At 36.0% G+C, this 26,899-nt stretch overlaps 1 protein-coding gene across 4 annotated transcripts in view; it reads right to left on the bottom strand.

The window, feature by feature from the left end:
- EDA (ectodysplasin A) overlaps nucleotides 1-26,899 on the bottom strand; it is a 335,284-nt gene that overhangs the window by 15,714 nt on the left and 292,671 nt on the right. The window lies entirely within an intron of this gene.

The following is a 26,899-nucleotide window of genomic DNA, read 5'->3' as shown; positions in this document are numbered from 1 at the left end:
AAGGTGTCTCCCAAACATGCAGGCATGTTCTTCCCTACTGGGGACTCAATTCACTTCATTCCATAGATGGATTTGATTTTCTTTAGATACAAGTATTTAAAGTCTGTTCCCAACTCCTATGAAAACCCTATTGGACAAAATTAAACCACTGTCAGTACTCTCAAGAGCTCACACACACGCAAAAAACCCACCAAGCATTTGCGTATTTTATAGATTTTAAAACCTGTTTCCAGTTATCATCTCATTTTACTCCTTAAAGGTGGAAGAAGACTTGTTGCAGATGAACTCAAAACTTGGTGGGGTTATAACTGGAGACAATTTAGGTTGAAGTAAGTCTACAAAAGTCCCTGCTGCAGATAAAGTTGGAGGGAATGAAGTTGCCCAGGATATAAGTAGGGCTCCTGTAGGTGAATTTTGGCCTCTGTAACCACCAATTTCCACTGCCAGGAGGAAGGATTGCTGACCATCCATCTCCTCACACTGTGTGGGCATCTCATTTTATTCTTGCAACAAGCCCGGAATGACCTTTACCTATAAGAGCAGGCTCTATCAAAGATTCTATCTGAGCAGGCTCGATCAGAAGTCAGTAAAGTCTCTAAGCTGGAGGGCTGCCAGTGCCAGTGTGGCCATCGGAGCTTGCACAGTTCCCTTGAAAAGCAATGTCTGTGTAGACTTCCCTGGCAAAGTAATTTCACATGCAACAGTAGGTATTATTATATGCTCAGGATGTTTTAGGTTGGATTTAGCAACATGCTACACTTAAGGCCATGAAATTCCATTCTTTTATCGTTGTTTTTTAACTTCTTTTCTCTCCTCCTAGTTCTTTTCTTCCTTTACTGCCTATCCTTTATGTTTTTAACAGCATGGAGCATTCTTGAGAATGTATGTGGTGGTTCTGGCAACGAAGCACAGATACTACCAAGAGGCAGCAACTCAACCTGAGAAGGGCCACTTCCTTGAACAATAAGGCTATTTGGGGAAGGATTTACATAGAATGGCCTGGTCTCATCAACCAGCTGCCAGCCAGCTGGTCAGCCACCACAGCCTGGGAGAGCAGTGAGGTGACAACCATTGCAGCCACACTGTCCTCACAGACAAGTTGTGTTAGCCCTGGCCAAGTTTCAGACCATTTCAGCTGGTTAAAGGGTTAGTACTGTTACATCAGCCTTCAAAGCAGGCTTTGAGGAAATCAGACCATCACCATGTGACCAGTCCTTACTGAGCATGCCTGTGGAAGGTAGAACAGTAAATAATGAAACACTACTCTATCCTCAGAGATCTGACAGTTGAATCGGAAAGTACTAAAGAGGGGAGGACTAGGGGAAGGTATAGCTCAGTGGTTGAGTGCTTGCTTAGCATGCATGAGGTCCTGGGTTCAGTCCCCAGTACCTCTATTAATAAATAATAAAAATAGCCTAATTGCCTTCTCCCAAATAATAAATAAATAAAAAATAAAGAGTAGAAACAAGCAAAAAACAAACAAAAAACCTTAAAAATGAGTAAAAAGTAAAAAAAAAACTTTAAATGTTTAAAAAAAAAAAAAGAGGGGAAGACTTAAGGAATTATACTGGCTAGTTGAGGAAAAAACTTCCTAGAGGAAGTTTGACCTAAATCCATAAGGGCAAAGAGGGAAAGGGAAGTTAAAAATTTTTTAACTTCTTTTATTTTTATACCAGAAATACCAACTTATTATACATACATAAATACATGCATACATGCATACATAAAAAAGGGGAGCAAAAAGGAAAAAATAGCTTTTTAAACTACCCACAAATAACCACTATTAACATTTTAATGCAGATCTAGAAATTTTCTATGCATATAAATATGTATTTTTACAAAATGAGATCAAAGAAAAATGTCATTTGTTAACTTTTCTCTATGTCAATAACTATATTTCTACATTATCATATTAAATGTGTATACACCAGCATTATATAGGTAACTCTTTATATTTTTTCTAGTTCTTTCCTGATTTCATTTTTTACATTTAAATCTTTAATTACTCTGGCATAGATTTCGGTATACAGTGCAAGGTAAGGAGCTAAAATTTTAATTTTAATTTTCCAAAATGACCATGGCATGAAGAGAGATGAGAGCAACAGGGGCTCAAAGCCTTTTCTTCCACTTCATTGGCTGTCACACAAGGGCTCCCAGAGAGCTTCTATCTACTCAGCAGACATTTGGCATTCCCCTTGGGAAAAAATGAGGATGAAAAAGTATAGACAAAATTATCATTAGATTGCATTACATTTCCCACAAATGCTAGTGAGTACACCACCTCAGCAGTAAAGGAGTTCCTTCTTGTTCTAATCTAGCTCACCATGGTCAGTAAATAATTCTTACGAATTTCAACATGGACCTCTAAGCCCTAGCTCTGTATCTACCATATTCATTTTTTTTTGCTTGAAGCCATTGTGGTTTCCCATCTTCTAGAGAGAAAATACCAGGGAGCTAGAACTATCCCATATTAGATATGAGCATCTTGACCTAGAGCAAAGGCAGTAACCTCTGATTGGTTCTAAAACGTTTTAGATTTATTGACTTATTTTCTCTATATGCTTTAGAACCTTTTTCATAACGACTCAGAGTACTACCACTGTCACACGTCTGGTTCTATGGTAACAGGTTACATTTCTGTATCATTCAAGTACCCTCTATTTATAACCATCATGATTTCTGCAGAAAAACTACACAGATACATCAGAGTGGGACTCTGTGATAAGAATAAATTGGAGATATGACAGATTTTGATCAATGTGGGCAGGGTATCTGCTATCGGATATTAAGAAAAGGGGGTCTTGTAACAGCATTTGGCCTATGGAGGCCAGCATTCCGGTCCTAGCCAGATTCCGGTCCTGACTCAACCATAAACTGACTATAGGGCAAGTAGACCATTTTCTTCTGATTCTTCATCTTCTAAATAAGGGAATACTTTGTATACTTTGTCTCTATTCAAGGCCTAGGGTTCTGATAAAGATAAATGACATCATAACTAAAGCTAACATTTATTGAGTATATGAGCTATGCACTGTGCTAGATGCTTTACATATCTCATTTGGTTGTTATGACAATCTACCAAAGTATATATTATTATGCTTATTTTATTTTATTTATTTTTTATTATGAAGAGATGAAGAGATGGACTAAATTAATTGTACAAGGTCACATAGCCTGTAGGTATTTTAAGGTAAGCTGAAACTTCAGAAAGATCCATGTTGTTCTAGGTATGTTTTGAAAATTAACAAATAAATGTAGATACTTCCAATTTCTGGTTTTACACATCAAGAGCTTGGAAGCTGTCACTCTCATACTCAGAATAAGAAAAAGTCTGGACAAACTTAAAATCAACTCTTCTTAGATCTATCAGAGAATTGATATCACAAGGCAAACTGCTGTTCTGAAAGATGCAGAGACAGACAGGTGGATATGGAGTATCATAGCTTACTAGGAGTAGAAGCTCACACTAAAGCACGAAGAGACTAAAAACTGATACTGAAGCCAGTATCAGTAAGAACACTTTAGAACTGGAAACAGCAGAGGAGAGAGTATAGCTCAGTGGTAAAGTACATGCCTAGCATGCATGAGGTCCTGAGTTCAATCCCCAGCACTAGCATTAAAAATAAATATATAAACTTAATTACCTCCCCCCAAAAACAAACAAGCAGAAAAAAAAAACCCTAGAAACAGATTGCTAGATGTTCAAAGTGGACTAACTCAAGGGTTAAAAATCTCAAGTGGGTCCAGTCTTAGGGGGTTCCATATACTTTTATTTATTAGTTTTACTTTCAAGAGCACCAAGTTCTCACTGGGAGGACTGGAGAAAAATTCTCTTGTTCCTTCTACCAAGAGGAGAGGGGAAGTAGCCATCTTGAAATATATCCAGTCCTCTCGATTCTCCTTAACAAGACCTGCCCTTAAGGAAAACTTTTATCAGAGCCTAACTGACCTAGGGGATAGGAAATATCCATCTTAGGTACACTAAAAGATTGAGACCTAATCATAGGACTACAGAATGCTTCCATTCTACTCACACTTTATCACCACATTAACAGGACTCCTGTATAATAACGGGGGATTACAGCTAAAAAAATTGCAAGTCTCAGACCCTATTAAGGAGTTTCAAGGGACACCCAAGGGCATCATGAAGAGAATAAAACAAGAATAATAGAGAAAATTTTAGCCCCTGACCCCACAACTACAGCAAACAGTAAACACATCCTAATTCCTAGTCAGATAAACATAAAACCTTACAATACTGGCCTATCTACCTCAGTTACTTTTACCCAGCACCTCATATCTGGCTTTCAGCCAAAAATTGCAAAGCATATTAAAAAGTTAAAAATAGTCTGAAGAGATAAACCAAGCATCAGAACCAGACTTAGATACAGCAGAGATTTTGGAATGATCAGATCTGGAATTTAAAATAGCTATGATTAATATGCTAAGGGTCCTAATGGAAAAACTGGACAATATGTAAGAACAGATATGTAATATAAGTAGAGAGATGAAAACTCCAAGAAAGAATCAAAAGGAAATGCTAACTCACATTTATATAGTCAGTTGATCTTTGATGAGGAGCAAAGACAATGCAATGGGACAAAGATAGTTTTTTTCAACAAATGGTGGTGGAACAACTGAACATCCACATGCAAAAAAATGAATCAAGACACAAATCTAACATCATTTGAAAAAATTAGCACACAGTGGGTCACAGACCCAAATGTAAAATGCAGAACTATAAAACTCCTAGAAGACTACATAAGAGAAAACCTAGATAACCTTGGGTATGATGTCGTTTTAGATACAACACCAAAGGCATGATCCATTTAAGAAAGAACTGATAAGCTGGACTTCATTGAAATTAAAAACTTTTGCTCTGTGAAAGATAGTGTCAAGAGAGTGAGAAGACAAGCCACAGACTGGGAAAAAAATATTTGTAGGAGATACATCTTATGAAGGACTGTTATCCAAAATATACAAAGAACTCTTAAAACTCAACAAGAAAACAAAAAATGTGATTAAAAAATGGGCCAAAGACCATAATAGATACCTCACCAAACAAGATATACAGATGGCAAACAAACATAAGAAAAGATGCTCCACATTATAGGTCATAGGAAACAAAACTTAAAATAGCAGTGAGATAACACTACACACTTATGTCCTAAATCTCAGACATTGATGACACAAGACCAAATGCTGTTGAGGATGTGGGGCAACAGGAACTCTCATTGCTGGTGGGAATGCAAAATGGTACAACCACTTTGGAAGATAGTTTGGTGATTTCTTACAAAACTAAACATACTCTTACTATACAATCCAGCACTCATATGTCTTAATATTTACCCACAGGAGTTGAAACTTATGTTCACACAAAAACTGGCACATGGATATTAATAGCAGCTTTATTCATGGTTGCCAAGACTTGGAAGCAACCAAGATGCCCTTCAGTAGGTGAATGGATAAATAAACTGTGGTGCATTCAGAAAATGGAATACTATTCAGCACTAAAAAGAAATGAGCTATCAAGCCATGAAAAGACATGGAAAAACCTTAAATGCATATTACTAAGTGAAAGACGTCAATCTGAAAAGGCTATGTACTGTATGGTTCCAACTATATGACATTCTAGAAAAGGCAAAACTATGAAGACAGTAAAAAGATTAGTAGTTGGTAGATTTTGGGAGGTGAAGAATGAATAGGTGGAGCAGAGAATTTTTAGGTCAGTATAACTATTCTGTATGATACTATAATAATAGATACATGTTTCCAAACTCATAGAATGTACAACACCAACAGTGGACCATAATGTAAACTATGAACTGGGTGATTATGATGTGGCAATATATATTCATGAGTTGTAACAAATGTACCACTCTGATGGGGAATGTTGATAATAAGGAAAGGTTTTGCATGTGCAAAGGCAGGGTACATATGGGAAATCTATCTTCCTCTTCAATTTTTCTGTGAACATAAAACTGTTCCCAAAAAAGATACAAAAGGAAATGCTAATTAAAAGAAAACAATGACAACCACAAGTCTGTATTCTTGTGGTTGCCATGGGGGTGGAGGGTGGGAAGAGATAGACTGGGATTTCAAAATTGTAGACTAGATAAACAAGATTATACTGTATAGCACAGGGAAATATACATACACAAAATGTTATGGTAGCTCACAGAGAAAAAAATGTGACAATGAGTGTGTATTTGTCCATGTATGACTGAAAAATTGTGCTGAACACTGGAATTTGACACAACATTGTAAAGTGATTATAAATCAATAAAAAATGTTAAAAAAAGAAAACAATGAAACTAAAAGTTGGTTCTTTGAAAAGAAACAAAATTGACAAACTTTTAGCTAGAGTCTCCAAGAAAAAAAGAGAGAGGACTCAAAATCAGAAATGAAAGAAGAGATATTGCAACTGATACCACAGAAATACAAAGGATCATAAGAGACTACAATTATGTGCCAACAATTTGGACAGCCTAAAAGAATTGGATGAATTCCTAGAAACATACAGCCTACTAAGACTGAATAAAGATGCAATAGAAAATCTGAACAGACTGATTATTAGCAAGTAGATTAAATCAGTAATCAAAAACCTCCCAACAAATGAAAGTCCAGGAACAGAAGACTTCATTGGTGAATTCTACCAAACATTCAAAGAAGAATTAATATCTATCGTTCTTAAATTCTTCTAAAAACTTGAAGAGGAAGAAATTCTTCCAAACTCATTTTGCAAGGCCAACATTACCCTGATACCCAAATCACATGAGGATGCCACGAGAAAATTACAAACCAATATTCCTGGTGAACATACATGCAAAAATCCTCAATAAAATATTAGCAAACCAAATTTAGCAATGCATTAAAAAGATCATATTCATCATGATCCAGTGAGAATTATTCCAGGAATACAAGGATGATTCAACATCTGCAAATCAATCAATGTGATATACCACATTAACAAAATGAAATATAAAAATTTTATGATCATCTCAATAGATTCAGGAAAAATATTTGACAAAATACAACATCCATTTATGGTAAAAACTCTCAACAAAGTATGTATAGAGGTAACTTACCTCAACATAATAAAGGCCACATATGACAAGCTCACAGCTAACTTCATACTTAACTTGTATTCCTCTAACATCAGGAACCAGGCAAGGATGCTCACTCTTGCTACTTTTATCCAACAAAGTATTGGAAGTCTTAGCCACAGCAATTAGGCAAGAAAAGGAAATAAAAAGGCATTCAATTTGCGAGAGAAGAAGCAACTTGTAGGTGACATATTACATATAGAAAACCCTAAGGACTCTATGAAAAACTTTTAGAATAATACTAATAAATAAATTCAGTAGAGTTGCAGTATACAAAATCAATATGCAAAAATCTCTTTTGTTTCTATACACTAATAATTAACTACCAGGGAAAGAAATTGAGAAAACAATACCATTTACAAGTGTCTTTTTAAAAAAGAATAAAATAACCAGAAATAAGTTAAACCAAGGAGGTGAAAGACCTGTATATTGAAAACTATAGGACATTAATGAAAGAATTGAAGATACAAATAAATGGAAATATATTCCATGTTCATGGATTGTAAGAATTAATATCATTAAAATGTCCATACTACTGAAAGCAATATACAGATTCAATGCAATCTCTACTAAAATTTCAATGGCATTTTCCCCACAGAAATAGCACAGCCAATCTCAAAATTTGCATGGGAACCACAAAAGACCCCAAATAGCCAAAGCAATCATGAGAAAGAATAAAAAAGCTGGAGGCATCATACTCCCTGACTTCAAACTATATTGCAAAGTTATAGTAATTAAAACAGTATGATATTGCATAAAAACAGACACATAGATCAGTGGAACAGAAGAGGGAGGCTAGAAATAAACCCACACATATATGGTCAATTAATTTATGCCAAAGGAGCCAAAAATACACAATAGGAAAAGGAGAGTTTCTTTAATATATGGTGTTGGAATAATTGGACAACCACATGCCAAAGAATTAAACTGCAGCACTATCTTACACTATACACAAAAATTAACTCAAAATGGATTATAGACTTAGAAGTCTGAAACCATAAAACTTATAGAAGAAAACATAGGTAGTAAGCTTCTTGACGTAGGTCTTGGTAATAATTTTTTGAATCTGACACCAAAAGCAAAAATAACAAAAGCAAAAATAAAGAAGTAGGACTACATCAAACTAAAAAGCTTCTGCATGGCAAAAGAAACCATCAACAAAATGAAAAGGCAACCTAGTGAATGGGATAAAATAATTGCAAAACAGGTGGCCAACAGGTACATGAAAAGATGCTCTACATCATTAACCATCAGGGAAATGCAAATAAAAATCACAATGAGATATCACCTCACACCTGTTAGAATGGCTATTATCAAAAAGACAAGAAATAACAGGTGTTGGCGATGATGTGCTGAAAAGGGAACCCTTGTTCACTGTTGGTGGGAATACAAATTGGTGCAGCCACTATGCAAAACAGTATGAAAGTCTTCTGAGAAATTAAAAATGGAACTACTGTTTAATCCTTCAATTCCACTCCTGGGTATTTCTCCAAAGAAAATGAAAACATTAACTCAAAGAGATATGTGCACTACCATGTTTATTGCAGCATTATTGACAATAGTCAAGATGTGGAACCAACCTAAGTGTCCATCTATAGATGAATAGATAAAGAAGATGTGGTAAATATATGTACATACACACATAAAAAAGAATGGGGGGTATACCTCAAGTGGTAGAGTGCATGCTTAGCATGCAGGAGGTCCTGGGTTCAATCCCCAGTACTTCCTCCAAGAATAAATAAATAAGTAAACCTAATTACTTCTTCCAACCACACACACACAAAAAAAAGCAAGAACAAAAAAGAATGGAATCTTGCCATTTGTAACAACACAGATGGACCTCGAGGGCATTGTTCTAAGTGAAATACGTCAGATAGAGAAAGTCAAATACCATATGATCATGTGTATATGTGGAATTTAAAAATAAATAAATTAAAAAGAATACAAATAAACAAACAAATCAAGCTCATAGATACAGAGAACAGATTGGTGGCTGCCAGAGGTAGGGGCTGGGGTAGGGGGTAGGAAAAATGGGTAAAATTTTTTTTAGTTTAAATAAACTGTATTTTTAAAAGTTGGCTATCAAAAACACTATAAAGTTCTTTTGATTATAAAGAATCTGTGAGATTGAAGATGTCAATAGAAACTTTCTACATGAAATCCAAAGAGAAAAAAAGAATGAAAAAGATAGAACAGAATATCCAAACATTGTGGAACAATTACAAATGGGGTAATATACACATAATGGGAATGCCAGAAGGAGAAGAAAGAGGAGGAACAGAAGAAATATTTGAAGTAATATCAAATAAGAGTTTTCTAAAAGTTATGACAGACATCAAACTTCAGATTCAACAATCTCAGAGAACACCAAGTAGGACAAATACCAAAAAGGTTACCCCTGGGCATATCATATTCAAACTGCAGAAAGTCAAAGATGAAACAATCTTTAAAGAAGTCAGAGGGGCAAAAAACACCTTCCCTACAGAAGGATAAAAATTGCATTGGTTTCTCTTCAGAAATCATTCAAGGATGAAGAGAGTGCCGTGAAATATTTAAAGTATTAGAAGAAAGGGCTGCTAAGTTAGAATTCTATATCCCACAAAATTACTCTTCAAAAGTGGAGCTGAAATACTTTCTCAGACAAACAAAAACTGATTGAATTTGTTGCCAGGAGGCCTGCCTTGTAAGAAATGTTAAAAGAAGTTCTTCAGAAAAAGTAAATGATACAGGTCAGAAAGTTGGATCTACGTAAAGAAAGGGAGAGCATTTACTTATTCTTAATTGATTTAATAGATAATGGTTCACTCAAAATAATAATAGCAAAGATGTATTGAGTGATTATAGCTTATGGATAAGTGAAACAAATAACAGAAATATTATAAAGGATGGGGGGAGGAATTGGGAATACCCTGCTATAAGGTACTTGCACTACCTGTGAAGTAGTATAATGTTATTTGAAAATGAACTTGGAGAAGTCATTAATGTGTATTTCAAACTCTGGGGTAACCACTCAAACGTTTTGAAAAAGTGTAATTGATATGCTAAGAGAGGAAAGAAAGTGGAATCATATAGGACAGGAAAGAAAGTAGAATCATGTAAAACACTTGATTAAAACCAGAGAAGGCAGAGAAGGAGTGGAAGACAGAAAAAGAAACGAAGAAATGGGCAATGAATGGAAAACAGTTACACATATAGGAGATATTAATCAAACTGTATCAATAATCACTTTAAATGTGAATGTTCTAAACATACTGGTTAAAAGACAGAAACTGTCATAGTGGATAAAAATACAATAACCAACTATATTGTCTGTAAGAAACATGCTTTAAATATAAAGACAAAGGTAGATTAAAAGTTAAGGGAGGAGGGAGGAGGGGCCAAGATGGCAGAGTAGAAGGATGCTCGTAGCTCACTCTCTCCCACAAATACACCAAAACTCACATCCATGGACCCACCGAGCCAACCAGAGCACATGCTGAACTCCGACATAACATTGGCCTCTTCAAAAGACAAAGATGCCACGAATCTGGCAGGAGAAAAGGAAAAAAGAAAGAAGAAAAAGCAAAACAGTGTGAAGCTGGTCCTACAGGGAGGGGTGGCAAAGGAGAAATAGTGCTCGTTTGCTGAATCTCCCTCTCTCCAACGGAGAGTTCAGTGGGACAGAGAGGGAACCTCTGAAGCTCAGATCTGTATGGAGCACCCCTGGACCAAAAGAACTAAGTTAATTGGGCACAGAGGGTCTCCACAACCCCCAGCCCTAGAGGCAATGCAGAAGGTGAGGGATGGGACAGGCTGCCAGAGCCAGGTGGAGGACTGGGGCAGGATGCACAGAGGCAACCCCGGGGGACTGCAGGGTAGTGTGCATCATGGGTGAGTGGGTACACAGGGCAAAACAACCTGGACCCTCCATAAAACAACATGGCTATTGTGCCCTGGGGGGAAGGGTGCCCTACCCTCATTTCTGAAAACCTGCCAAAGGTTTTGGAGAGAAGAGAGGTGGGGCTTAGCCACAGCTGCCATATCCTCCAGTGCTTAGCACCAAGGTGAAGCGGGGTCAAAACCTGAATCTGTACCTAAGGGCTTAGCAGTCTCAAAGTCAAGACGGAGACTTGTTTACAGCCTGAGGCAGACAGGATCTTTCTTCACTAACACCTCAGAGAACTTGCGCTGCCAAGACAAACAAAGAGCTGAGATTTGGCACAGAGCAGGGGCAGGGCTGTTCCTCTGTCTTCCTTGAGCCTGCCTACGGAGCGCAGACCCTAGGCGGAGTAGGCAGCTGCACAGAGCAGGGGAGCGACCAGTGCCGGGAGAGGGCAGGTGGCCACCCACCTTCCAGGCAGGAGCACAGCAGCTGACGGCAGTGTTTGGAGGGGGTGCAACCTGCCCGCCTACCTTGCACGAGTGCAGCAACTGACCGTGTCACTGAGAGGGGGAGTGACCTGCCCGCCACCACGTAAGACTGCAGCACTTCACCGTAGTGTTGGGAGGGGATGTGATCTACTGGCTGAGAGGCACTGGGAGCAGCACAGATGAGGGGCACCAACAGAGGGGTTCTGGAAGCAGCGAGCTGAGTTCACGAAACAGGGTGAAGATAGAAAGACCTCTCAATAAAATCATTAAGAGCACACACTCTCCATGAGAACACATCCCCCCATTTTAAAATCTGTTCTATTTTCTATTACCTTTTTAATTTTTACTTTTTAAACAATTGTATATGCTTCCAGTTTTATTTACTTAACAATTTTTCTCTTAAAATATTTTTACTATTATTATTTTTAAAAATCCACCTCATTTCATTTTTATTTCTCATTTCATTTTTATTTCTTGGTTTTGATCTCCTGTTATTGATTATATTGATTAAACAATACAAATATTGTTTTTTTTGTCCTTGTATCCTTTTTTAAAGGTTTTTAAAAGACATCTCAACTTGATTGCTATTCTGATTCAATTTGCTCTTCTATTATTGATAATACACTGTTTACAAACCTTTTTTTTCTCATTTCTTATAAAATTCTCTCTCTCTTTTTTAAGTTTTATTCCTGCATAGGCATTAGATAGACAAATAAATAAACTCCTTAAGGACCACAATAGATAACTGATACTCCTTAAGCCACAGTGCCAGAGAGATATGAGCAATATGAAGAAGCAGATGAACCACTCCCAATTAAAAGAGCAAGAGAAATCCCCTGAAAGAATATCAATGAAATAGACATTGATGGCCTACTAGATCAAGATTTCAAAAAAGGAGTGATCAAAGTACAGAAGGAACTAAAAGAGATAGTGTTTAGAGATATAAAATATGTCAAAAATGAAATTGAAGCTGTAAAGAAGAGCCAAGTAGAATTGGTAAACTCATTTCCTGAGATGACAGCTGATCTAAAGGCTGTAGAAAGCAGACTAGATAATGCAGAGGAACTAATAAGTGACCTAGAAGGCAGGACAACAGAAAGCACCCAATCAGAACAGCTGTGAGAAAAACAAATAAAAAACAATGAAAACAACATAATAAACCTATGGGATAATATAAAGAGTGCCAATCTATGCATAATAGGGGTTCCAGAAGGGGAAGAAAGAACACAGGGGATTGAAAAGGTATTTGAAGAAATCATGACTGAAAACTTCCCAAACCTAAAGAAGGAATCAGATACCCAAGTACAGGAAACTCAGAGGGTCCCAAACAAGAAGAATCCAAACAGACCACACCAAGACATCATAATCAAGATGGCCAGAGTTAACAATAAAGAAATGATCCTAAAGGCAGTAAGAGAAACACAGAGTGAGTTACAAGGGAACCCCCATAAGGCTCTCAGCTGATTTCTCTACACAAACACTACAGGCAAGAAGGGAGTGGCAAGATATATTCAAAGTTCTGCATGAAAAACAGATGCAGCCTAGGATACTTTATCCAGCAAGGCTATCCTTTAGAATAGAAGGAGAGATAAAGAATGTCACACACAAGCAAAAACTAGAAGAGTTTAGCAGCACTAAACCCATGCTAAAAGAAATATTGAAAGGTCTACTCTAAATAGATAAGAAGCAGGGTGCTACAGAAATGAGAAACTCATAACTGGAAAGGTGATGCCTATCATGAATTACAAATAGAATAAACATGAAATTGTAAAAGAAGACATCTAAACCATTAAGAGTGGGAGAGGGAAGCAAGAAAATATAGAGTACTTTTTTTCTTTCTTTTTAGAATTTTTTTTTCTCAGTAGGATGGGTTTGGGCTCATACTACTATCTGTTTAATAGAAACAGTTATAGTAATGGGTTAACAGACTTACAAAAAAGGGTAACCACAAGCCAAAAACTTACAAATGAGTCACAAAAACTAAATAAAATCCATGATAATACAAAGGAAAATTATCAAACCACAAAAGGAAGAAGAAAGGAACAAAGAGGAAATACCAAATCAACTGCAAAAATAAGTTCAAATACCAAATCAACTGCAAAAATAAGTTCAAAGTGGCAATAAACACACATGTATCATTAATTACTGTAAATGTTAATGGACTAAATGCTCCAATCAAAAGAAGTAGAGTGTCAGACTGGATAATAAAGCAAGAACCTTCAATATGTTGCATACAGGAGACCCACTTTAGGGAGAAGGACACATATAGATTGAGAGTGAAAGGATGGAAAAGGATATTCCATGCAAATGGAAAAGGCAAAAAAGCAGGTGTAGCACTATTGATTTCAGACAAAATAGACTTTAAAACAAAGGCCATAAAGAAAGACAAAGAAGGACATTTTATAATGATTAAAGGAGTAATACAAGATGAAGATATCACACTCAGTATATATGCACCCAATACAGGAGCACCTATGTATGTAAAACAATTACTAACAGAGACAAAGGGTGGTATTGATGGGAATACATTCACTTTTGGAGATTTTAACACTGCATTAACATCACTAGATAGATCTTCCAGACAAAATAAATAAGGCAACAGAGAAATTAAACAATACAACAGAAAAATTAGATTTGGTGGATATTTTCAGAGCATTACACCCCCCCCACAATAGGATATACATTCTTCTCAAGTGCACATGGGACATTTTCTAGGTTTGATCATGAACTTGGGCACAAAAGAAGCCTCAATAATTTTAAGAAGATAGAAATTTTCTCAAGCATCTTTACTGACCACAATGCCATGAAACTAGAAATAAACTACAGAGAAACAAAGGAGAAAAAAAGGAAAGCATGGAGATTAAACAACATGCTAGTAAAAAACCAAAGGGTCAATGATGAAATCAAAATTGAAATTTAAAAATACCTTGAGACAAATGAAAATGAAAACACAACCACACAAAATTTATGGGGCACAGCAAAGGTAGTGCTAAGAGGGAAGTTTATAGTGATACAGTCCTTCCTCAAAGAAGAAGAACAATCTCAAATAAACAATCTAAGCCATCAACTAAAAGAATTAGAAAAAGAAGAGCAAAAACCCCCAAAAGTCAGCAGAAGGAAGGAAATAATAAAGATCAGGGAGGAAATTAATAAAATAGAGATTAAGAAAAATGGAAAAAAAGCAATCAAACCAAAAGCTGGTTTTTTGAAAGAGTAAATAAAATTGACAAACCGCTGTCCAAACTCACAAAGAAGTAAAAAAAGAGAGAGCACAAGTAAGCAAAATAAGAAAGGAAAAAGGAGAAATTACAACAAATAACATAGAAATACAGAATATCATATGAGAATATTCTGAAAAACTATATGGAAGCAAAGTGGATAACCTAGAGGAGATGGACAAGTTTCTGGAAACATACAGTCCACCAAGACTGAATCAAGAAGAAACTGACCACTTGAACAAACCGATCACTAGAAATGAAATCACATTAGCAATAAAAAACCTCCCTACAAATAAACGTCCAGGACCAGACGGCTTCACCGGGGAATTCTACCAAACATACAAAGAAGAACTCATACCAGTCCTTCTCAAACTCTTCCAGAAGATTGAAAAAGAAGGAATACTCCCAAACTCATTCTATGAAGCCACCATCACCCTGATACCAAAACCAGGCAAAGACACCACCAAAAAAGAGAATTATAGGCCAGTATCACTGATGAACATAGATGCAAAAATCCTTACCAAAATATTAGCAAATAGAATCCAACATCACATAAAAAAGATTATACATCATGATCAAGTGGGATTCATCCCAGGGACACAAGTGTGGTATCAACAAGAGAAAGGACAAAAAACACAAGATCATCTCAATAGATGCAGAAAAAGCATCTGATAAAATTCAACACCCATTTATGATAAAAACTCTCACCAAAGAGGGTATAGAGGGAACATATCCCAACATAATCAAAGCTATATATGACAAACCTACAGCCAGCATAGTACTCAATGGTGAAAAGCTCGAAAGCTTCCCACTAAACTCTGCAACAAGACAAGGCTGCCCACTATCACCACTCCTATTCAACATAGTCTTGGAAGTTCTAGCCACAGCAATCAGGCAAGAGGGAGAAATAAAAGAGTTTCAAATTGGAAAAGAAGAGGTAAAAGTGTCACTATATGCAGATGACATGATACTACATACAGAAAATCCTAAAAGGTCCACACAAAAACTACCAGAAGTAATTGAAGAATTCAGCAAGGTAGCAGGTTACAAGATTAATGTTTAAAACTCAGTTGCATTTCTTTACACTAACAATGAATCAACAGAAAAACAAAGTAAAGAAACAATCCCCTTTAAAACAGCACCCAAAGTAATAAAATACCTAGGAATAAATCTAACCAAGGAGGTGAAAGACTTACACATGGAGAACTATAAAACATTGATGAAGGAAATTAAAGAAGACTTAAAAAAATGGAAAGATATCCCATGCTCCTGGATTGGAAGAATCAATATTGTTAAAATGGTCACACTGCCCAAGGCAATCTACAGATTTAACGCAATCCCTATCAAATGACCCAGGACATATTTCACAGAACTAGAACAAATCATAATAAAACTTATATGGATCCACAAGAGACCTAGAATTGCCAAAGCATTACTGAAGAGAAAGAAAGAGGCTGGAGGAATAACTCTCCCGGACTTCAGACAATACTATAGAGCTACAGTCATCAAGACAGCATGGTATTGGTACAAAAACAGACATATAGACAAATGGAACAGAATAGAGAGCCCAGAAATGAACCCACAAACTTTTGGTCAACTAATCTTCAACAAAAGAGGCAAGAATATACAATGGAATAAAGACAGTCAATGCAGCAAATGATGTTGGGAAAACTGGACAGCAGCATGTAAAGCAATGAAGCTAGAACACTCCCTTACACCATACACAAAAATAAACTCAACATGGATCAAAGGCTTAAACATAAGACAAGATACAACAAACCTCCTAGAAGAAAATATAGGCAAAACATTATCTCACATACATCTCAAAAATGTTCTCTTAGGCCAGTCTACACAAGCAATAGAAATAAAAGCAAGAATAAGCAAATGGGACCTAAGGAAATTCACAAGCTTCTGCACAGCAAAGGAAACCATAAGTAAAACAAAAAGACAACCTACAGAATGGGAGAAAATTTTTGCAAAAGATGAAACTGACAAAGGCTTGATCTCCAGAACATATAAGCAGCTCATACAACTTAAGAAGAAAAAAAAAAACCCAGTCCAAAAATGGGCAAAAGTCCTAAGCAAGCTATTCTCCAAGGAAGAAATACAAATGATCAATAGGCACATGATAAAATGTTCAATATCACTAATTATCAGAGAAATGCAAATCAAAACTACAATGAGGTATCACCTCACACCAGTCAGAATGGCCATCATTCAAAAGTCCACAAAGGACAAATGCTGGAGAGGCTGTGGAGAAAAGGGAACTCTCCTACACTGCTGGTGGGAATGTAGTTTGGTGCAGCCACTGTGGAAAACAGTATGGAGATTCCTCAAAAGACTAGGAATAGACTTACTGTTTGACCCAGGAATCCCGCTCCTGGGCATATATCCAGAAGGAACCATACTTAAAAAAGACACCTGCACTCCAATGTTCATAGCAGCACTATTTACAATAGCCAAACATGGAAACAGCCAAAATGTCCATGAATAGATGAGTGGATAAAGAAGTGGTGGTGTATTCATACAATGGAATACTATTCAGCCATAAAATGACAACATAACACCATTTGCAGCAACATTGATGTCCCTGGAGAATGTCATTCTAAGTGAAGTAAGCCACAAAGAGGAAGAAGATATCATATGAGATCACTTATATGTGGAATCTTAAAAAAAAAAAAAGAACGAAAATACAAAACAGAAACAGACTAATAGACATAGAATACAAACTTGTGGTTGCCAAGGGGGCGAGGGCTGGGAAGGGACAGATTGGGATTTCAAAATTTGTAGATACTGACAGGTATATGCAGAATAGATAAACAAGATTATACTGTATAGCACAGGGAAATATATACAAGATCTTGTGGTAGCTCACAGCAAAAAAAAATGTGACAATGAATATATGTATGTTCATGTATAACTGAAAAAGTGTGCTCTACACTGGAATTTGACACAATAGTGTAAAATGATTATAACAAAATAAAAAATGTAAAAAAAATAGAGGACACCCAGTTAAATTAGAATTTCATAAAACAAGTAATTTTTTATATAACTATATATTGCAAATATGCCTGGGGCACACTAAATAATTGTATCTTGTTTATCGGAAATTCAAACTTAACTGGGCATCCTGTATTATTTCTCTAGCAATAAATTCTAATAATATGAAAAAAAAGTAAAGGGAGGAGAAAGATATATCATGCTAACATTAATCCAAAGCAAGTTATATATAAATTTATGTATAATATATAAAATTTATATAATATAAAATAAAAAATAATTTATATAAAATATAAATATATAAATTTCAGACAAAGATGACTTCAGTGCAAGGAAAATGATCAGGGATGAAGAGAGGAATATACAGTGATAAAGGAATCAATTCTCCAAGATATAAGATCACTTTATGTGTATGTGCCTAACAATAGAGTGTCAAAAACTTGAGGCAAAATCTGACGACTCCTCTATTATACAGACTTCCACGTTCTATAACCAGTAATTGAAATATCTAGCAGGCCGAAAAATGAGTAAGGATTTAGTTGAGCTGAATAGCACCTTCAGTCAATTAGATCTACTTCAACATCTACTAAGATAAACATTCTGTGTCATAAAACATACCTTAACAAATTTAAAAGCAGAGATATCATGCAGACTATACTCTCACATCACAATGGAATTAAACTAGAAATCAGTAAGAGAAGGACAGCTGCAAAAATCATATATTACAGCAGGAGAAAGATCTAAATGATTGTAGAAAACATTTAGTCTAAGCTTCCACTTTAGGAAACTAGAAAAAGAAGAGAAAATTATATTCAAAGTAAGGCAAAGAGAAACAACAATAAAAATCAGAGCAAAAATAAATGAAATTGAAAACAAGAAAACAATAGGAAAAAAAATCAATTAAACCAAAAGCTGGTTCTTTGAAAAGATGAATAAAATTGATAAACCCTTACCCAGGCTAACCAAAAAAAGGATAGAGAAGACACAAATTACTAATATCAGAAATGAAAGAAGGTCCATTACTACTGATATCATGTATAGTAAAAGGATAATAAAATAATACTTTGAACAAACCTGCCCACAAATTTAATAACTTAGATGGAACTAGGTAATTCTTTGAAAGACACAATCAATCTAAACTCATACAAGGAGAAATATATAGTCTGACTAGGTAATATGTAAATGATAACTTCTCTATATATCAAAGAAATTGACTGTATAATCTGAATAGACCTGTATATATTAAGGAAATTGAATCAACAGTTAATAATCTTCTAAGACAGAAAGTACCAGGCCTAGATGGTTTCACTTGTGAATTTTACCAAACATTTGGAGAAGAAATTATGCCAATTCTGTACAGCCTCTTGCAGAAAACAGAAGCAGATGGAACACTATTTAATACATTCCATGAGTCTAGCATTATCTTAATATTAAAGCCAAAGACATTACAAGAAAGGAAAACTACACACCAACATCTCATTGAAAATAGATGCAAAAATCCTCAACAAAATATTAGCAAGTGAAATTCAGCAATGTTAAAAGAATTATACACCATAACTAAGTGTGATTTATTCCTGGTACACAAGGCTAATTCAACATTCAAAAATAAATGAACTTAATCAACCATACATCAACAGGCTTAAGAAAATCATATGATTGTATCAATAAATGCAGAGAAGTCATTTGACAAAATCAAACATCCATTCATGATAAGAGCTCTCATCAAATTAAGATTAGAGTGGGAAACTTCATCCATTTGCTTAAAAAAGTCTACAAAAAAATCTATAGCTAACATCATACTTAATGGTGAGAAACTAGATAATTACCTCCTGAGATTGAGAACAAGGCAAGGATGCCTCCTCTCACCAGTCCTACTCAACATCACACTGGAGCTCCTAGCTAATGCAATAAGGTAAGACAAGAAAAAGCTAATAGATAGAAAAGAAAGAAATAAAAATGTCTTTGTTTGCAGATGACATAATTTTCTATGTAGAAAATTCCATAACATTGACAAAAAAGCTCTTGAAACTAATAAGCAAATATAATAGGGCTGTGGGGCTGTGAGATATGAGCCCAATATACAAAACTGAATTGCTTTCCTATACTAGCAATGTACAGTTGGAATTTGAAATTAAAAAAACACTTTACATTAGCACCAAAAAGGAGAAATATTTAAGCATAAATCAAGTAGAATATGTACAAGATCTATATGAGGAAAACCATAAAACTCAGATGAAAGAAATCAAAGTCTAAATAAATGGAGGGATATTCCATGTTCATGGATGGGAGGACTCAATATTGTTAAGATGTCACTTCTTCTCAACCTGATCTATAAATTCAATGCAACACCAGTCAAAATTCCAGGAAGTTACTTCGTGGATATAAAAAACTGGATTCTACATTTTCTATGGAAAGGAAAAAGACTCATAATATTGAAGAATAAGAACAAAATTGGAGGGCTGATACTACCTGATTCAAAATTTAGCATAAAGCTATAGTAACCAAGATACTGTGGTGTTGATGGAATAGTAGACACATAAATTAATGGACCAGAATAGAGATACCAGAAATAGACCCAAACAAATAGTCAACTGATCTTTGACAAAGGTGCAAAAGGCAATCCTATGGAGAAAGGATAGTTTTTTTCAACAAATGGTCTGGAACAGCTAGACATCCACATGCCAAAAAAAAAAAAAAGAATCTAGACACTGATCTTGTATCTTCCACAAAAATAAAGTCAAAATGGATCACAGACCTAAATGTGAAACTCTAAAATTCCTAGAAGACACTATAGAAAAAAAAATCTAGTTGACTTTAGATTTGGCAATAGGTTTTTAGGTAGAACTTCAAAAGCACAATCCATTAAAGAAAAAAATGGTTAAATTGGAGTTCCTTAAAATTAAAAACTTCTGCTCTGAGAAAGATACTGTTAATCAAAAGACAAGTCACAGACAAGGAGAAAATATTTGCAAAACACATATCTGATCAAGGACTGGTATCCAATGTATAAAAAGAACTCTTAAAACTCAACAATCAGAAAACAAATAATTCAGTTTAGAAATGGGCCAAAGATTGAAATAGACACCTCATCAAAGAAGATATATAGATTGCAAAGAAGCATATGATGCTCAACATCATGCCATTAGGAAAATACAAATTAAGCCAATGGGATAGCACTATACACCTATTAAAATTGCTAAAATTCAAAACACTGACAGTAATAAATGCTGGCAAGGATGATGGGCAACAGGAACTCTCATTCATTGTGGGTGGGAACGCAAAATGGTATAGCCACTTTGAAAGTTTGGTAGCTTCTTACAAAGCTAAACATAGTTTTACTACACAACCCAGTAATAACACTCTAGGTATTTGCCTAAATTTGTTGAAAATTTATCTTCTAACAAAAACCTGCATATGAATGTTTATAGCAGCTTTATTCATAACTGCCAAAAATTGGAAGCAAGTAAGATATCATTCCATAGGTGAATGGATAAACAAACTGTGGTCTGTCCAAACAATGTAATATTATTCAGCAATAAAAAGAAATAAGCCATCAAGCCACACAAAAACATGGAGGAACCTTAAATGCATATGGCTAAGTGAAAGAAGCCAGTCTGAAAAGGCTATATACTGTGTAATTCCAATCATATGGCACTCTGGAAAAGGCAAAAGTGTGGAGACAGTAAAAAAATCTGGTTGCCAAGGGTGGGGGTAGAGAGAGTATATGGAAACTGTTTCTGCTCAGTTTTTCTATAAACCTAAAACTGCTCTAAAACATAGTCTATTAACTATGAAAATGAATTTAGAAAACATCCACTAGTTTAAAAGCAAAACTGAACTGCATGTAGTTCAACATGGACTTCTAAGCCCTAGCTCTATATCCACTACAGCCCTCTTCCATACATCTTTTGCCTCTGTACCTTCCTGCATTCCATATCCTCTGCCTGAAGTGTGCTTCTCCTGTCCATCTTTTTCTCAATGCTTATTTATTCTTTAAGGCTCAGCTCAGGCAACAATTCCTCTGTGTTCCCATAATAAACTATAGTAAAGTATCAAATTCTAATTTTCTGATTATGTGATTCTTCCATGTACTAAGTTGTTAACTGCTTGAGGACAAAGGCTATGCCTAATTCATCTCTGTATCTCCAGCACCTAAAGCATGTCTTTTATTGTAGGTGCTGAACACAATTTTTGTTGAATGAATAAATGAATGACTAAAGTAATAAACTTAGGATGTGAACAAAGATTCTTCTGACTCCAAGTTCATTGTACTTTCTACTGAATCATAATCATGCTAAGAATACCAATAACAGCATCAAAAATTGACAATCAAAAATTATCAATCAATTTATAGAGTTGTTTTGCAGCGCTAAATAAGTGAAACTGGTGTGCTCATAGTAGGTACTCAATAAATATTGAATTTCATTTGTTCTTTGGTTATACAGATAGTAGGCACCTCACTTTCTTGCTTTCCTCCTCTTAGAGAGTTACACCAGAGAACTGGACATGGCCAACATTTCTTCAGTAATAAGCAATAAAGAAGAAAGTAAGGACAATGGCTGGCAGATGAGGATTGGAAATTTTTATTAAAAAAAAAAAGAAAATACCTACAATATAGTCTGTATCTTCAAATCTTGTAACCTTAAGAGTTTATTTCCCATTCTGTCTCACACCCTAATAATTGTAAACAGAATGAATGCACAGATACGTGTAGCAAGTTCAATACATTTGAAGAAGATGGAAGCCATTAGCTTCAAAGAAGAGTGAGAATTTTGAATGAGAACCACATGGAATGCCCACGTTCAGAGCCCAGATTACAGTTTCAACACCTGCTCTAAGCATGACAATAAGACAAGAAAAGGTAGGGCTGTGCAAGTTGATTCCCACCCCACCCTATCACATCCCAATATCAAAAGTATTCCCTCTGTGAGAAGGCTTGCACTTTTCATTCAAGGATTTCCTCTCTAGCTCTGCAGCCGGGGCTCATGATTGGGGCCTCAGGCTTCACAAACATGACTTATGTTATGATCAGCTGTGAAACTTTCCTGGCTCAATTCTGGTTTGGTTTGGGAAAGACTCGAAAATATAAAAAATATCAAAATATGACTGTAGTTCAGGCAACATTAAAAAACGTTCCCACTAACTGCTGACATTTCAGATGCTTAATGGTCTCTCAAAGTTCCAAGAGGTATAGGTTTCTCCATGTCACCAGAGATGTTCCCAAAGTGACAAGTGTGTGTTCTAGTTAAAGAAATATTTTGCAACATTGAATCTTCGGTCATTTTAGCAATTACGATGAAAAAGCCAGGCCTAAGGGCAACAATCTCTAAAGAGGATTAGCAAGATGAATGGAGTGGACTGTGTGGTCTAGTTCGGTGAATTTTACACTGTGTTCCAGCGAGCACCAGGGTCCTGTGTGATATTAACAGATGTCATTTGAAAAAGGATTCCTTGGTCAAAAAGAGTTTGGGAAACATAGGTTTTAGGAAAAATAAACAGGTTTCTACACTGAGGACTTCTCAAATCCTTTAATACACAAGTGAGAAATGTGATTCTCCAAAATGGAATATGAAATGCAGCATTTCCCAAACCTATTTGGCCCCAGAACTTATTTTGAGAAATATACATCTCTTGTTGAATGAATGTTCTGGATTATACTGTTGGGGAAATACTGAGGTTGTGGAAAGAGCTTGAACTTTGTTATTCTTTTAGAACTGGGTTGGAATTCTAGTTGTGACATTCAGTAGATATGTGACCTTGGGCAATTTCCCTGACTTCTCTGAATCAATTTCTTCATTTATGAAAATTGGGATAATAAGATCTACCTCAAAAGAGATGTCAGGAGGAATACTATTCAGCCATAAAAAACAACAACATAACACCATTTGCAGCAACATGGATGTCCCTGGGGAATGTCATTCTAAGTGAAGTAAGCCGGAAAGAGAAAGAAAAATACCATATGAGATCGCTCATATGTAATCTAACAAAAAAAAGAGAGAAAGAAAGAAAAGAAAAAGACAAATGAACATAAATACAAAACAGAAACAGACTCAGACATAGAATACAAACTTGTAGTTGCCAGGGGGTAAGGGGGTGAAAAGGGACAGACTGGGGGTTTGAAATTTGTAGATACTGACAGGTATATATGGAATAGATAAGCAAGATTATATTGTATAACACAGGGAAATATATACAAGATCTTGTGGTAGCTCATGATGAAAAAGTATACAATGAATATATGTACGTTCATGTATAACTGAAAATTGTGTTCTACACTGGAAATTGACACAACATTGTAAACTGTCTATAACTCAATAAAATAAAATAAAATAAAAAGAGATGTCAGGAGGATTAAGTGAGATAATGCACAGTACTTAGCACAAGGCCTGGCACATAGGTACTCAGCAAATAGAAGCTATAATCATTGCATTCATTTCTCATTACCATTATCAAGCCACATCTGTGCCTGCCAGGCCTACCAGAACAGCTTCAAAATAGGTCTAGCCTGAGGACTCAAATGACTATATTTCTGACTGCGTTGGGAACTGAGTAGAAGAAGAGAACTGGACTAGGTGTCCAGAGATATAGCTCTGTGACTTATTTGCCGTTTGACCTTGGGCGAAGCACTTCACTGTCTGCATTTCTCTCTCTTTCTGCCAAACATAGGTATGGACTAGGTGACCTCTTACTCTAAAATTTTGTGAACCTCAGCTCTAAAATGCTATGTGAGAGATTATAAATTTATTGTTGAAGAAATCTGTAGTACAGGTTAAATCCAATTATAAAGGATGGTCCTGTATAACAAAGCTATTTTTATGATCCAGCAGATGGCTGGCAGAAACACTGCTTTGCCAATCTGGTTACAATGAACTCTGTATAGTGAATAATTCTGTATAACAATTGCTTTCGCTGGTCCTTGACCCCATAATCATCACTCTCTAACATAGCTCTAATCAACTAAAGAACTTGATTATGTGTTGTTTTCACTGTAGACATAGAGAGGGGAGCTGAGTTAAGCTAAGCTATAGAATTTCTAGCTGAGACATTTATGTCCAATTTCATCATTTTAGAGCTGAGGAAACAGGACTGGAGAGGTTAAGTAACTTGTCAGAGGTCACACAGCCAGTAAGTGGCAGAGCTTTGAATGGGTGTTTGGACTAAATGATTCATCATCTGTGAACTTAAAAGAGATCTCACTGAAAACTCTCACTCAGACCTTCTATAAAAATGTTAAATGAAACTGGAAATGGCTATTATAGAAACTCTACTGTTAATGCTTCCCAACCTAGCAAGATGTGCATTTTCCACTACCTTTCAGCCCTGTGTTCAAGCCCTCGTCATAGGATGGATAGTCCCTATAGTTCCACTGTGCATGGTGACACAACTTAAAGCATAATAAACTTTGCTGTAGAGCTTCAGTTAAAGGCTTTTTTCTTAAAATTAAAAAAATTGAAGTATAGTCAATTTACATACAACGTGCTAATTTTTGGTGTACAGCATAGTGATTCATTTCAAATTCTTTTTCATTATAGGCCATTACAAGGTATTGACTATAGTTCCCTGTGCTATACAGTAGGACCTTATTGTTTATCTATTTTATAATTAAATGTTTTTTTAATGTCTAAACACATTACACCCATTGGTCCCTTTAGATATACCCACAGTTTCTTCCACAAAGGCCTCTATTAGTCGTATATGTTTTTTTCATTATGAAACCATGAGGCTTATTATTTTTTTAAACTAGCTTAACAGAGAAATCTTACTATGAATATCAAAAGTTAGTCTTCAGGCTCTTGCTTTTCTGTACGTACATACTGTCTCATGAGTATATTTATTTCTAGGGCAACAACCCTAATGGAGAATCATTCTTCCTAAATCATAGCCCATGTCCCCAACTACCACTGTGACACTGCCACTTGAATGCATTTCCGTTTCCTGGAATCCACATGCTTCAGACTGAACTCGTCTTCTAAGTTAGTGGCTCTCAAATCTGGTTATACATTGAAATCCCTTGAGGGAACTTCAAAAACTCTAAATGCCTGGATCCCATCCCTAGAGATTCTGATGCAATTGATCTGGAGCTGGGCATGGACATGAGAAGTTTTAAAAGCTCTCCAGGTGATTCTAATGTGTGGCCAAACTTGAGAATCACTGCTTTAGGTCAAACCCTGAGTGCCAGTTCCTTCATTTTTGTTAATGGTAGCACCATTGTCACTTGGGTGTGAAATCTGGGGTATTCAATCTTCAGCTCTGGGGATCAATGAGATAATAGAAACAAAATCAAATTTTGGAAAGTCTGAGATGCTAAAAAATGCAAGGAATTATTTTCTGTGGTATGCACATGGATCAAATGGATTGCTTTAGTAGTTGAGATGTGTTAACTCATTAAACATGGTAAAGGTTACACTGGCAATTTATCATCCCAACCTTTTTTGTTGGGCAGAATGGAGGAATGAGAAAGAATCTGATTTGGGGACGTGACATAAATCATCAGAGCTACCCTATCCTCCTGTGGGCAGGTCAACCCTATCAATGGGCCCAGATGGCTGGTACCACATGCTGTTTCCAGAAGTAATTTTGTCAGCCTTGCTAAGGCTGGGTGGGTGGTCTTCTGATTCCCCTTCACTGGGGAGGAGTGCAGCCACGACAGCTAGCCAGCCAAACCAAACATACAGCAGTTACATTGAGAACCACACATCTGCAATATGACTCAAGACTGGATTCCAGAATAGTCGAAGATAGCAAGCTGTTGTGCTCCTGTGCATATGATGTCCCTTTAATCAGAGACAGGTTGCAACCTGAGTCACACTGGATTCTTCTTATGGGACAAACTAGGGATTTCCAATGTTCAGTTTGTGTGCACTCTGGTCATTTACATTAGTGCCTACCCTAGGATGGAAGTGCTGCTCAGTATTTTAATTTAAGAAGAGGCAATTCAATTTTATCTTTCTCCTAGGAAGGGTATACCTACCTGGCTTCATCTGAGGTTATCCTTCAACATGGTAAATGTTACCTTGCTTTTCTATTTTCAGTATTGGCACCCCCATTGTGCATATGTCATCTTCTACACATTGTATTCTGCAGAACTTTGTTCTGGGAAATATCTTTTCCTTTGCAGGGACACTGGATACATAATTGTCAGCCACAGAATTGCATACAAGCCACAGCTCCACCACTTACTAAGTGCTGTATGACACAGAAAATTGTTTCATCTCTCTGAGTGCA

This window comes from Vicugna pacos, chromosome X, assembly GCF_048564905.1.
Source record: "Vicugna pacos chromosome X, VicPac4, whole genome shotgun sequence".
Taxonomy (NCBI): Eukaryota; Metazoa; Chordata; class Mammalia; order Artiodactyla; family Camelidae; genus Vicugna; species Vicugna pacos.
The sequence above is the reverse complement of the archived record's forward strand: the minus strand, read 5'-3'. Positions and strand labels throughout refer to the sequence as shown.